Genomic DNA, 14,623 nt, shown 5'->3' on the forward strand with positions numbered 1-14,623 from the left:
ACAATACACACAGTCATGTTAGAATGAGGGTCTGCAAGTCCAGTAAAAGCGACAAGTGGCATCGAATCACGTTGATCTGATGTCATCATTTCCTGTAAAAATGTAGACTCTTCCCTAAAATGATCGTTCTCTCCACAAGCATAGAGGCCTATTAACCTTTTCAGCTAACAAACCTCTGCTGTTTCCCAAAATGTCTCCCACAAATGAACCTGCTAAAGGCCCCGGGGCCAAACTGAGCTGCATGGCTCAGACCAACGTCTGTAGCTCACAGTCTCTGTGCAGTGTCAACTGTGTTTCTGGGATGGAACACTAGCCCCTGTTGTTTCAGATGGACCCTGTGGTGACACAACCATTTAAGAATAAACATGTAAACACACTGTTGAACTGATGAAAGTCTTCAAACCACATTTTGACACAGATTATCTCTGTTGAAGAGGCAAACTAATGACCCTCTGCGTTGTGTCTGACACACATGCGTTGGCCTAAACAGGAGCTTTTTCCCTACACTTGAATTAGTGGAGATTTGCTCCTCAGTAGCTTTATTCTCTGTGCTGTGTGACCCCTGGGGTGGGGGGGGGGGGTGTTCATAGCGACTTTATTGTCGATGCTTCAGTAAAGTTTGAGTCCTCAGAAAGTCTAAAATACATAGAAAACAACATCAACTTTCAAAGTGTTTAAATCTCAGAGTCTCCATGATGGAAGTTATGTCCACTTCCTTTATACAATTTACGAGCTGCCACCACAATCCAGTTATCTTATTTTAATATACAGACTAGAGACAGGGGGAAGCAGCTAACCTGGCTCTGTCCAAAGCATGTCCATACCTACCGCTGGGTCACATAGCCCCAGATTTTGGTATTTTTTCTGAGGTTAATCATTTCCTGAAAATCATTTTACTTTACTGTGGAAAAGACATTCCAACACAGAGATCACAGACTTGCTCCACTGATCTCCGTCAGTACTTGTGGGTGGTCGGGTGGTAAAGTGGATGATCTCGTTGTTACTACAAAACCTGACTCAACACAATGCTTACTTGATTATGTCCACATCTTAAGGAAACAGGACAGGCAGCTGAATCCACGCACAATGTGATACAGAATTTTACTGCTGTACTGCTGGTAGTTTAACACCATTCATCAACCAGATATCATCTAAGGAACAGCTGACCAGCAGTAAAATTCTGTATCACATTGTGTGTGGATTCAGCTGCCTGTCCTGTTTCCTTAACCAAACACTAAGTTCAAGCACTTTACAGTTGAACTTGAGGTGACACTTAAATTCACAATATCACTGTGTATCCCAGCAGGGACCTGCAGGGACCTGGCACGTTACTTCCACACATGGCCACATCCAAATGTCGTTACCACCACATTTTCTTTTGGAGGACGTGGACGAGTCTTTTGGAGACGTCCCTCCTCCAAGAGACGTTAGGATGAGCAGTCCGGAGCCTCTGCTCATCCTAACAGGAGGTCAGCTGCTTCACGCAGGCCGTCCCTTAGCCGAGAGTTGGTGTCAACAGTGGTCTCGGCCTCTGGGGAAGCTGCCGGCCTCCAGCTAGGAGGAGAGCAGGTGCTCAGACCGACTCCCCTCTGGGCCTCAGAGCTTCCAGGCTCTCTGCCCTGCCGGAGATCTGAAGCTAGAAGCTCACCGTGGGTCCTATTTACAAACTTCTGTCACAGCAAGGTGATGTCATATATGAGGTCACAGATGATGTCATATATGAGGTCACAGCACAGAACATGATGATGTCATCCAGATCCAGCTGTCAGGTTGCCATGGTGATGGTGCCTGCTAACACACAGCTGTTTTCATTGAGATGCTGTCACCCACTCTAGCCCTGAACATTCCACCACACACACACTAATGTAAAATCTGAAAAGGGCTGGAAAATCTTTTCAGCATTCACACCAATGAGATCAAATGGTTTTTTACATTGAATTATTGACCAGTAAGTGAGTGATTATTTGTACTGTTCCTTTACTAGTTTGATCCAGATGTCTAACCTGGTCCTTCCTGCAGCGTGGACACTTGCTGCAGGCTTGGAGGAGCAGCTGAGCAGTCAGACAAAATGAAAAGAGCCTGTCAATCAGCCCCAGTATCATTACCATCAACTTTCTAAGAAACCAGTGGAGCCTACAGGAAGTCACTGCACCTTTAGATAGAGCCAGGCTAGCTGTTTCCCTCTGTTTCCAGTCTTTGTGCTAAGCTAAGTGTAGTCTCATCAACAACTGCAGCTAGTTTGTGTCTGTCCATCACCTGCAAGGTGGTCCCCTGTCACTAGCCTGCATTGTTTAATGGTGTCAGTGGGGGTGGGGTTGACACTCAGATTTGATCCTCAGGTAATGTGTAATGCCTTATACAAATGGTGTTTTTTAAAACAATTATTCATGCAGAAAAACAAATCAACATGTTTTCATATCATTAATATATTAAGAAACTTTAGTGACTTTTCAATGATCCCAAACTACAGGGGATCAGTCTGAGCTCTGAAGCTCCAGAAACTTCCATCACAATTGTCACTCCAGTTATGTGAAATCTGAGCTTGACTGGTTTTCGTCGTGCTGCCTCTGTTAGTGTGCAGCCTGCGTCATCCCATCTTCGTATTTACATTTCAAGTATGAATCTTTATCTGGACTCAGGGCTTGGTTTGAGGACCGCCACTTTGAAACCTTGAGTCCCGCTTTACAGACGTCGCCATATTGTTTTCATGGCCTTCGCCATCTTGGTTTTTTTAGCACCAGGAGAGACGAACTACAGCCAGTTTGGTTAAGGAAACAGGACAGGCAGCTGAATCCACGCACAATGTGATACAGAATTTTACTACTGGTCAGCTGTTCCTCAGATGATATCTGGTTGATGAATGGTGTTAAACTACCAGCAGTACAGCAGTAAAATTCTGTATCACATTGTGTGTGGATTCAGCTGCCTGTCCTGTTTCCTTAACCAAACACTAAGTTCAAGCACTTTACAGTTGAACTTGAGGTGACACTTAAATTCACAATATCACTGTGTATCCCAGCAGGGACCTGCAGGGACCTGGCACGTTACTTCCACACATGGCCACATCCAAATGTCGTTACCACCACATTTTCTTTTGGAGGACGTGGACGAGTCTTTTGGAGACGTCCCTCCTCCAAGAGACATGTGCCCAGGTTCCTCACGGGGCCCCGTACACATCTCTGGATGGATGGGTGTGTTCTTTTAGACATGGTTATGTTATGTAAGGCAGGCTCTAGGTAGCCTGCCTTTTAGAAGGCAGACTCTAATAGAACCTCCCCGATCCCCTCCACAGGGCAGAGGAGGAAGCTCTGCAGCTCAGAGAGGAGCAGTCCGGAGCCTCTGCTCATCCTAACAGGAGGTCAGCTGCTTCACGCAGGCCGTCCCTTAGCCGAGAGTTGGTGTCAACAGTGGTCTCGGCCTCTGGGGAAGCTGCCGGCCTCCAGCTAGGAGGAGAGCAGGTGCTCAGACCGACTCCCCTCTGGGCCTCAGAGCTTCCAGGCTCTCTGCCCTGCCGGAGATCTGAAGCTAGAAGCTCACCGTGGGTCCTATTTACAAACTTTTGTCACAGCAAGGTGATGTCATATATGAGGTCACAGATGATGTCATCCAGCTGTCAGGTTGCCATGGTGATGTTACAGATCAGAATCAGAATCAGAATCAGAATTCCTTTAATAATCCCCAGGGGGAAATTACTTTTGTTTCAAACAGCTCCAAAAGAATAAGAATAAACTTCAAACACAAAAGTAAAAATATAAATTTATAAAAAAATTATGTTTTAAAAACTATTATTACAAACTATTACTCAGAGGTAAATTATTGCACCAGGTGAGTCCAGAGTCTTATAATAATAATAATAATAATAATACAACAACATGTACATTCAGAGTGAGGAGTTGTATCATATAATAATAATAACAATAATAATAATAATGATGACAAATAATGGACCACTGAAGCTCCATCAGCTGAACCTGCTGTTGGCACCAATAGTTCATCAATAATGATCAGATCTAGTAGGATTTGTTTGGCTGTCTTGGTCTTCAGTGCAAAACTCTAATGTGACACCAGGTGGAAGGAACTCCATTCGTGAGTTATTATTATGAATTGTAATTATTTGAATTCACGTGTTGGCAGTGACAAGATGAAGACCGGCATGCAGTAACTTTCTTTTTTACAGAATGACAGAATTATTGCACTCAGTTGGCCTGAGTATTTGATGTTCTTTGTGCGTCGGTATCAGGCGCTGAGGTGTGTTACAAAGTGGTGGTGTTTGATGCTCTGGGATTGAGAGCCAGTAGTGAAAACATACTGTGTATCATTGCACTGCACTGTAGGAAAGTCATTTCTCACTTCCCTGTGACTGTTAGCCATGTCTTCATGCCGAAGTGTCCTTGGTTGTGTGAGTGTGTGAGTAATTAGCTTCCTCCTGACAGCAATGTATGTGTGAACAGGTGCTGGTGAAGTGGTGTTAAAGCGCTTTGAGAAGTCAAAAAGAATAGCTAATGCACAGGCAGTCCATTTACCATTTACATGATGCAACACGGTTGAAGTGTGTTCTCTTATGCAATAGTGTGTAAATCAAATATATTCATATTCTAGGTTTTTCATCATCTGTTTCAATTATACAGCGATCTGACAAAAGTTTTGCCCTGTAATTCCATATTACACTGTATTAATACATATCTATTAATATATATTCAATAATAACCTTGTAATGCATTACTGAATGAATCAAATGATATATATACTTTTTATATTGAAAAATATACGTATCTTGCAGTTTTTCGTATATTAAGTTAAAATATATTAACATATATGTTCATAAAATATATTATTTAGTAATCTATGCAAACTGTATTTTAAGTAACATTTTATAAATACAGTTTATATACTGATGCATTATTATCATTTTACGTTGTTCCCATTTTCCCAATGTGCGTTTAAACATTCACTAATATATCTATATCTATAAAACATATCAGCAGCAGATATTGTTAATGTACTGACACAGCATTTTATGATGTAGTCATTTCTATGTCATGTCTCGCACATTCACTCACTTGACCACCAGTTTCTTGAACACAAAAAGAGTAAGGATTTGTGAAATGTGACAGATTTGTCAAAAATTCGAACGGTGCCAAGATCCAACTGTTATATATATTTTACAAGAAGCCTACAGCACAAGCACCATGTGTAACGATCTGGGACGATGATAAAGGAGTTAACATCCTAAAAGCATTGGTCGCCAAATACAAAGGTTAGCTCATTATCATTTTCATCACACCACATAAACCGTTTTGAATAAATCACAAAACATAAACCGCTGGAAAGTGGATCATGGGACCTTTAAACATACAGTGAGCATTGTTTATGGCTCTCAGACATAAAAGCACAACACTTGCAACATGTGATATCAGTGGTTTTTCTTCTAGATAATAATCACTTTAAGAATATTCAAAGCAGTTGGGTGTCTGTTTCATATCAATAATGTATCATCAGATTAAACACTATACATTCACAGTTCAGCTCCAGCTTTAGTGTGGCTTAGAATTACAATTCAGTCAGGAACACTAAAGTCGCAAGATAAAACCATTTATTGCAACAAATGGTAATAAAGTTTTTCACAGTTATGGTTCTGCATTTCTGATGTCTTTCCTGCTTTTGCAGCAAGCATGCTGAAAATACAGCGGATGCACCATGCAAATCCCCCAAATGGGCGAGAGCAAAGCCTAGTGTTGTTACATTAAGAGCCAACACAGGGATTGCATACAGCAGAGGGAAGTTGGGGGGGGGGGGGGGGGTTGGTGGGGTGGAGGAAAAGCTTTACCGACCAGCCGATTGGCTGCAGAAGTTGTGTAGCGATGATGCAAGTACGTGACATATCATTTATATTGACTGCCATGTTACGAAAATGTAGTGTGAATGGTGTGCCTGACAATCAGCGGGTAGATGACTAGTAAAGAGACACATCCGGAGAGCTGTAACAAATCTGGGAGTGCTGGACAGCTTATTCATCATGAAAAATCACTACATGGAAAAATGGGGAGAGGATTAAACAGATAGTATGTTTGGGAGAATACATCGTAAATGTAATGACACACATCGTGGGACGAGCTACACTGCATTATTCTTCTACCTCAAACAATCACGAATGGCTTTGCAATCAGCATCTTTTTATGCTACTCGGTTTCTCGGGCATAATGAGAAGGCTGTGCTTACATTAAATGTTAATGTTAGTGTTTAATGGGGTTTACTTGGTGGCACAAGCTATGCTTCAAATTGAATGAATACTGGTTATACTGGTTTCATGTATGTGTGTATGTATTTACCTACTTACTTAGAAGTAAAGATATTCTCTCAAGGCTCCTCTATGTTTCAGAAAGTGACTCTCTGTTTCTGAGATAGCCATTACGCTGCAGCATTAGACAGAACGTGGTTTCTGGCTGTACCAATAAGGCTTTGTCCTTATCGCAGTGGCCCTGCTTTGTATTTGGCCTGTGGCCATTTGCTGCATGTCATTCTCTCTCTCTTTACTCACCTGTATTTCCCCTCTCTCTCGCACCGTCCTCTCAATAAAAGCATTAAAAATCCAATTTTTTTTTTTAGTCCTCTAGTTTGAATCAGTAGACATAAATATTTACTGGCAGCCTTAAATGTTGGTTTACAAGTTTGATGCTCATTGACAGAATCTTCACAGTTGGCATTAATGAACTAAAAAAGTAGGACTGATTAAGCAATTAGCACTGTTGGGTTGTCTTTGTACCAGTCATATAGCCTACTGACATGAATCATCATTACTGTGAGGACACAGTATTATTTACATCAGTAGGGGAGAGTGGGGTGAGTGGAGCCAGCCTTTTCAGCAGTATGAGTTCACATTGTAGTCACGCTCGCAGCATGGTGATCCTCTGACTTTTTCTCAAGCCCCATCATCAGGTGTTTAATACTTTGGTTTATGACAAAATAACCTGCAGAACTAACGACCTCCTCATCAGCCTCTGCTGGACTTTGTGTTTAGTGATAACTAACAAATGTTAGCATGTAGTTAACACTACATTAAGATGGTGAACATGTTAAACATCAGCATGTTAGCTCCTTTATATATATATATAAATATACTGTATATGTGTGTGTGTGTGTGTGTGTGTGTGTGTATACACAGTAAGTAAAAGTTCTACAATTTCAAACAGATATGTCTCACATCCCAGTAGTTCGACAGTCACAGCTGCTAGTTTCCTGAGAACTGTTCAGGTTTAATTGGAAAATGTACCTTCCCGTTTGTCTGCTCCTCTTCCACGTTAACACCATCTCCAACCCTCACAGACGAACAGTCGCCTTGTCTATTTTCAGGACTCGTATGGACATTTGGGGATATGACGGTGCTGTGTTTTAATAACTCCGCTTGTCACAACCCATCTAAATCTCATCAGACTGAATAAAAAGCGACGGTGAGATGGAGGGAACCGAGAGCTTGTTTACAGCTGTCTGGCAGCTGTCCAAAACAATCCACTAAACTGTCCTGGGTCAGCTTTCACCTCAATACGTCTCTCTCTCTCTCTCTCTCTCTCTCTCAGGTGTTTCTCTCTCTGTATGAATGTCGTTTTTGCCAAAGTGTTTGTGGCCTCATTTCACCTTTTCGTTTATGATGTGCTGGAACAAACAGCTAGTTGGCCCGACCAGAATGTCAGAAGAGAACTCCTGAAAATGGAATAAACAAAGTGAACAATATCATTTGACAGAGACTACCTCTTATTGTGAAGAGACCCCATTTAAGTCCAGGAGCTAAAACACCTAGACGGTTCTATCTACAACCTAATAGGATTGGCAGTCCCCCAGCTTATGACATGCTGAGATTGTTCTCATCAGAAAAATGACTGATTATTGATTATTCTCCTGGTAAATAGAGGACGGGTAAGTAGAGTGATGCTGTTATAGAGATGCAGCAACGTTTAAGGAGGAGGTATGACATCGCAAACCACCATGAATCCTTAATTCCCCTCATCACTCGGACCAAATGCCCCCCCCCCTCCCCGTTTCAGTCAACAAATCCTCCAAATTGATAAGTTAGGTTCAGGGCAAGATCCTGGTTTGAACTGAACTCAGTACTTAAGGTTAGGAAAACAGATGGAGCGAGCAGGTCAACAGGGATCTATTTTGGTAGAAACTTCAGCCTTAAAGAATTGTGAGGCATGCAGGGGTCAAGACGAGGAAATCAGACAAGAAAAAGGAGCAGGCAAGGCTTCAGCGTCCAATAATCCTCATCCAACCGACTTATCTCACAGGTGTTCTATCATTCCAGACTGTGTCAATAAATTTGTCCCTAATGACTTCTTATCATTGACTTCTGCTTCTGTTTTAATTACTTGCATAGGGGACCTAAGCCTATTCCAGTCCTAAAGCATATTTTCATTTGACATAATATGCAAATTAATTGTAACTTTACTAAAATAACAATCATCTTTTTTTGAGATTACATTAATTAAATAACTAACAATGTTTATGGAAGAAATAAATTAACATTTTGCTATGATGGTCGTCTCTTACAGTAGTTTATTTTGGGGGTTAGAAGTTGTTGTCTACTGAATATGATGAATTGAGGAATAATCAGTTTGGTTACAATGACAGTTAAGCAACAACTACCCATAATTATAAATCTACTAACAACTCATATTTTTGATTTACAAGCAAGACAAAAGTTTTATCGCCTCACTCGTTGCCGCTCCCTCACCCATGCAGATCAATGCTTTCTCGCCCACACAGGTGATTCAGTGGTCAGGGATCAGTTAAACACAACAGCAGCTTGGTGAGTCTTCTCTGTAACCGTATGAGTTCAAATTTTCCTTTTCCTTTGTGTGACGGGGGAAATGATTACTAATTTCAGTGAAACCTAATTATACCTTCAGCTGCCATCATCACAGGGAATAAACCCCGTCAGGAGCGCTTACTGATGTAGTTAAAAATGGGCGGAGCAGAGATAACAAACGGAGAGACGGATGGATTTACACCTTTTCAACATCTGGCTAGGAGGCTTCTCAGGGGATTGAATAGCCAGCTGGTCCACCCAAGACACTCGCAGTGGCAAAGTGTAAAAGAAGTCTATTATTTTTAGAGATATAACGTGCCGATGTCAACAACCGTCTCTGTCTCTCTTTTTCTTCTTCCATTTTTCCTCTCTGACCTTTCTGACTTCAGCGGCGTGAAACCATTTTCTCATCTCATCTCATTCACTCATATTTTTTTCTCATCTGTACGTTGCATTACATTTTTTGAACACTTTGACTCTAGAGAGACAAAACCCACCGGCCTTGGCGCATCTCCCTGTTCCAAATAATTCCATTTTAAGTGCAAACACAATAAAACACTCTGTTCTGTTCTCTCTTTCTACTGCCCTCTTTCAGTAAAACACTCCTGCTCTCCGATTCCCTCTTCATCATCCCTCCAGACTGACTTGCAGCAATGAAACAGTCTCAGTTTACTCTCTCCCTCTGTCTCTGACAATTGCTCTCTTGACTCATCTTTTACTGCAGAATTGTGCTTTCTTCCTGACCTTCTCTTGTTTATCTTGTTTCCTTAACTAAAGTAGTCTAAAGTATTTTCCCCCCTATATCTTTAATAAGCTCTTTTCCTGGCAACAACATTACTGAAAGGTACAAGTACACCATTTTTTAAATTTCTTTTGTGAACAGAATAGGAAGAAGTCCTACGATCAGAACTACCGACCTTCCCTGTTCTCATCAACTGTTATTGAAGCAATTCTGTCAGTCTTGTTCTTCCTTGTGTACTCTGGAATCTGACTGTAATAGCCGAAAATCACTCCTTTTTTTACTTTACTATTGAGCTGTGAGTACAATAACACATCCCTGCAATTTTCTCACTCTCTGTCATTCCCTCCATCATATCCGCCTCACCTTTCCACCTGGGTAGCAGCACAACACGCTCACACTTCACAGATGAAATGTACCCAGAGACTGCACTGTGGTCCCAGACCAAAGCAAGGCTCCTTCTGTCTATCTGAAATATCGTTAGGACTAGAATAGAATAGAGGGTTTGAACTTGAAGGGTTACACTTCAGGAACCAGAATATGTTGAAAAATATAATGTAATACATTTGATTATTTGAAAAAAGGTTGTTTGTATATGTGCATATATATATTTTAAGTACATTTGACTGATAATATCATATCTTTAATAAAATAAATGCACAACTTACTAGAGCATTCTAATGTCGTATTAGTACAACAACTTAAGTAGAGGATGGCTTTGACTCAGATGTCCAGGTGCTGCTGATAGAGCACCATCAGGGTGGTTGACTGCAGACGTAGCAGGAAAACCAATGCACATGCATAGCCAAATGAATTCAACCTGAGTCTGCAACAACATTAGCAAGTGCAAAACGTTTCAAAGTTGTAGCCAATATTGAAGGTTGTTTTAATCACATGGACAAAGATGCCATCGGTATGGTGGAGAGGAAATGAATCGCAGATTTCCGTCCCACAGATGAAAACAGATGAAGAGCAGATCTTATCTTGTTGAATGCTGCTCAAACACGGCGGAGCCCAACAATGGCTGACGAGTGGCCGAAGCACTTCAGTTATCAGGTGTCAGTGAATTTAGATTCTATTGATGCTGAAAATGTGTGCGTGTGAGGTGTAATGTTATTTAGTTAGCATCCCACTAGGACGTAACACTAGACTGTAGCTAGCTAGCTAAACTACTAATGTAGATAATGACTGTATTAACAGTTTAGGCTAGCTAGCTACAGCCTACGCTGCAATGGTTTGCTCGCTAAATCTAATTCTAATGTTTCCCAAACATTGTGTCATAACAAGATAAAGATAAAAAAGCATTCCTTTTATTCCTGTAATTCATGTATTCATATTTACATATTTGCTGAATGAGACAGAGGATGATGATATCTGATGCTCTGTCCTTTTAGGATATTTGCATTTAGAGATGAGTTAGATTTGATGTTATTGGAGATGACAATGGTAATTATTATCTTTGAAAGCTTTGTAGATAAAAAGGAAAACATAGAAAATGCAATTCAGCAGTGTAAGCAAGGAAAGCATGCTTCTATACAGAGTTGGTAGACAGCAGATTTTTCAGCCTTTATCTCCACGGTAACAGGCTCCTCATGAAGCATCCGAAAAAACAGAGCAGGAAATTTCTCTGTGAGGTGAACCCTGTCCTCTCGATGTCCTGCACCCTAAACTGTTAGTAACATTATTAATCTATTTTATCTTACCTCCATTTGTCTTCAGGGAGTCCCATCTTGTTGACGAACATCAGAGAGGAACGCAACAGCCAAAAGGGCCTGAGACCGGTTCTGAGGGTCCCACTGAGGACACAAGCACACGTGCAACACCAAGTCAAATCTGCAGTTGGTCGCTCATATTATATGTAATAGCATAATGTTTAATGCAGTCAACCTCCATAAAAATGTTGTATCTACACGGTAGTTGGTGTCCTGGAAGTATTTATGCCTATTTTGTTGTCTTTGACCCTGTTTGAACCTGCTATAGTACATTCAAATTGCACTATTCTAGTAAAAGTGCTTTGAGTAGTCGAAATGACTAGAGAGGCTCTACACAAATAGAGACCATTTACCTGTTGTTTTACACATGACATACAGTTGCACTCAAAATTATTCAACCCCCATTGCAAATTAGGTGTATTGGCAAAATTAAATAATAGCTCAATTGAAATAGCTCAACACAAGGATGCAAAAAAGGCAAGGAATGCTCCTAGAGATGCTGTTGGAAGCATAGTTCACAAGTTCAAAGGTGAACACTGGCCGGGCATGCACAATACGCCATTAAATGTGGCATATTGTGTTGAATATGGAGAAAGAACATGTAATATCAATTGTTTGAATGGAAATTTTGTCCTGTTTATTCAAATGTTCTTTCTTGTTGCCATTACTGCACAGGTGGGCTGAGAGCGTTCTTACGCTCAGCAGAAAACTGATTTTCCAGACAATGAATAGCAGTTCAGGTTGCGGTTTACTGAATAGGTTGGACGGTCATAAACATACCGGGTGTCCAATGTTGCAGTGTTTCGTGGCTCCAGCCAGCCCGTCAGCTGAGAACTGTGTGCCCTGCTCACCCGTAATCTCCCCCTCCTGTAACCCTTGTCCCCATATATACTGCCCAGTGCATCTAATTACCTCCACCCAGTGTCCAAAATAATAATGCAACACGTATCAAAAGGAAAATAATTAAACTCTTCAACACCAAATGGCTCCTACAGTTGTGTTGAGCTATTTCAGTTGTTCTTGTTGGACTTGTTCATTGAAGGGCAACAGCAAATGCGATGGCCAGAGTGCTGTTTTTGGGTCTCTTTAATGTATATAAATCTTATTGCTAACAATTTTAAGCTAATTAATATCAGTTTTTCTTATGGTTTTGGTTTTTGAGCTTCTGTAAAAAAAAAAAAACAAGTCATTCTGGTTACGAAACTGTTCAACGAATGCCAATGCTGCCTTATTCAGAGCCAATTCTTGAGAGCAATTAACATGACCTGGTGCCATACACAGAAATGCAAGTGCAATGCAAGCACAGGAACAAATGAGTCAATGAGTTAATTAACTCCAGTGTGCGTGAAATAAAGGGAGGCTTTTCACAATCGGCTTTCCAAAGGCTGAGCCAGCCTGTTCATAAAGTGGAGATCCAAGCACTTCATGAAGGAAATTACAACAAGATTTAATGTAACTGACAGTGTAGCACGACATTATAGCTCCTCCAAATGTTCTTCAAGTTTACACACATTGGTTTCAATTATCAGAGAATGAAATGAGAGGTGAGTTCATTGTGTAGAGAGCTTTCAACTTTTACTTCGGCACTGTACACACTCAAAGCTCCTCCGTGAGAAGTCGACCTCTCATAAACCCTCTCCGCAAAATCTCTTCACAAGCAACATCAAAGTTATCATTTACATTTTGCCTTTAAATTTGAGTGTCAACTTGTCTGAATTATCAGTATCACACTCACGATGGCACTTGTTGGGTACTGTCAGCAAGGTCTCACTATCTCTCTGCAGAAGGCCTCATTGTGGTCCTCTCTGATGTGCTTTGTGCTTCACGCAATGAAGTTTGAAACTTGTAAGTCAAGTTTCTATCTTTATATTTCTATGACTTCTCTGAGATTATTAACAAAAACAACAGTAACACATTGAATTTATTTACTGTTATTGACAGACTAACAAACCCCTCAGCGTCAGTCCCCCCCAGAACTGCTATGCACTAAATCATGCAACGAGACTTTGCATCCTTTTTTACAGAGAAAATGTTCAAAATCAGACAGAAAGTCTTTTTTTAGAGATGTTTTTAACTGCATAGCACCAGATATATCGTCAACGGTTCTCTTCAGTCAGGCCCGTTCCTATGGCCCTGAAGACAGCAGTTATTAAACCTCTCTTGAAAAAGCCTAATCTAGATGCCAAAGTGATAAATAACTACAGATCCATATCTCTGTCTTTTAATGCATCTTCTCTTAAGCTTTAACTATTCATTTCTTGTGCTTTATTATCTTTTACATGCAATTTTAATGTTTCTGTATCTTGTTTCTATTGAGTTTTATGTCCCCGTAAAGCACTTTGAATTGCCTTGTGTCTGAATGGTGCTATATAAATACATTAGATTTGCCTTACAGGGTAATTTGATCGATCAAATACAATTTTTGCTCAAGTCCTGGTCACTACAGGCATTTTTAAACATGAAAGCTGACAGTGAATCTATACAGCTTAACACAGGCACATGGTTAAAGGTGTATTTACTGATGTGTGTGTGTGTGTGTGTGTCTTCAGACTGACAATAGCACCATATCAAAAAACCACAACCAAGTTGCTGAGGCTCCAGCAAAGAGCGTAAACCTGGCTCAACTTCTGCCTGAAGGTAATACCACAGCTTTGAGCTTGGACGGCCAATCAAATATGCATAAGCACACATTCCTGGTAAAATACCTCCATCATGTGAACAGAGAATAGTGACTTTCACTACGTTGTCTTAGCATTCGTTAACCTGGATTCTCTGGGTTACAGCAAGGAAACTAAAAGTCACTGTGTAGCGCATCAACACATATTGGTGGCATACTTAAAAGTTCTTGGTGCGGTTAATATAGCAGTGAACAGGCACACCACTACTTCACCTCCCTCTCAGTTTCACAGGTTATCAGTCTGGATGACGGTGGCACTGGTATGTTGGTGTGTTCTTATCTAGCTAATGTTTCATGTGTTCTCCAAGTACATTTTGTTTGATTTGTGTGCTAATTACATTAATGCCATGCTAGGTTAATGATGGACAGCAGTTTCTTATGCCGGTGTGATTAAAGTTAGCAGAAGAGGTAGGTAGAGGAAGGTTTTTCATATAATGAGCAGGCATTATGTAAATTATTCAAAGCAGAGCACCAGACACATGGATTACGGCCCAGGCGTGGATTTTATAACAGTGGATAGCCTTAAAATGATGCACGTGTTGTTATGTTGCTAATGATTAGTTTATAGCCTAGCAATGCATAATTAATAATCAGAGAAGGTTTATAAATGTTGAATAGGTTATATTCACATACAACTGTCAGACGTGCCAAAGCAACCTCTAGAAATAAAACACATTAAAAAGTGAAGATGA

This window comes from Pempheris klunzingeri, chromosome 11, assembly GCF_042242105.1.
Source record: "Pempheris klunzingeri isolate RE-2024b chromosome 11, fPemKlu1.hap1, whole genome shotgun sequence".
Lineage (NCBI taxonomy): Eukaryota > Metazoa > Chordata > Actinopteri > Acropomatiformes > Pempheridae > Pempheris > Pempheris klunzingeri.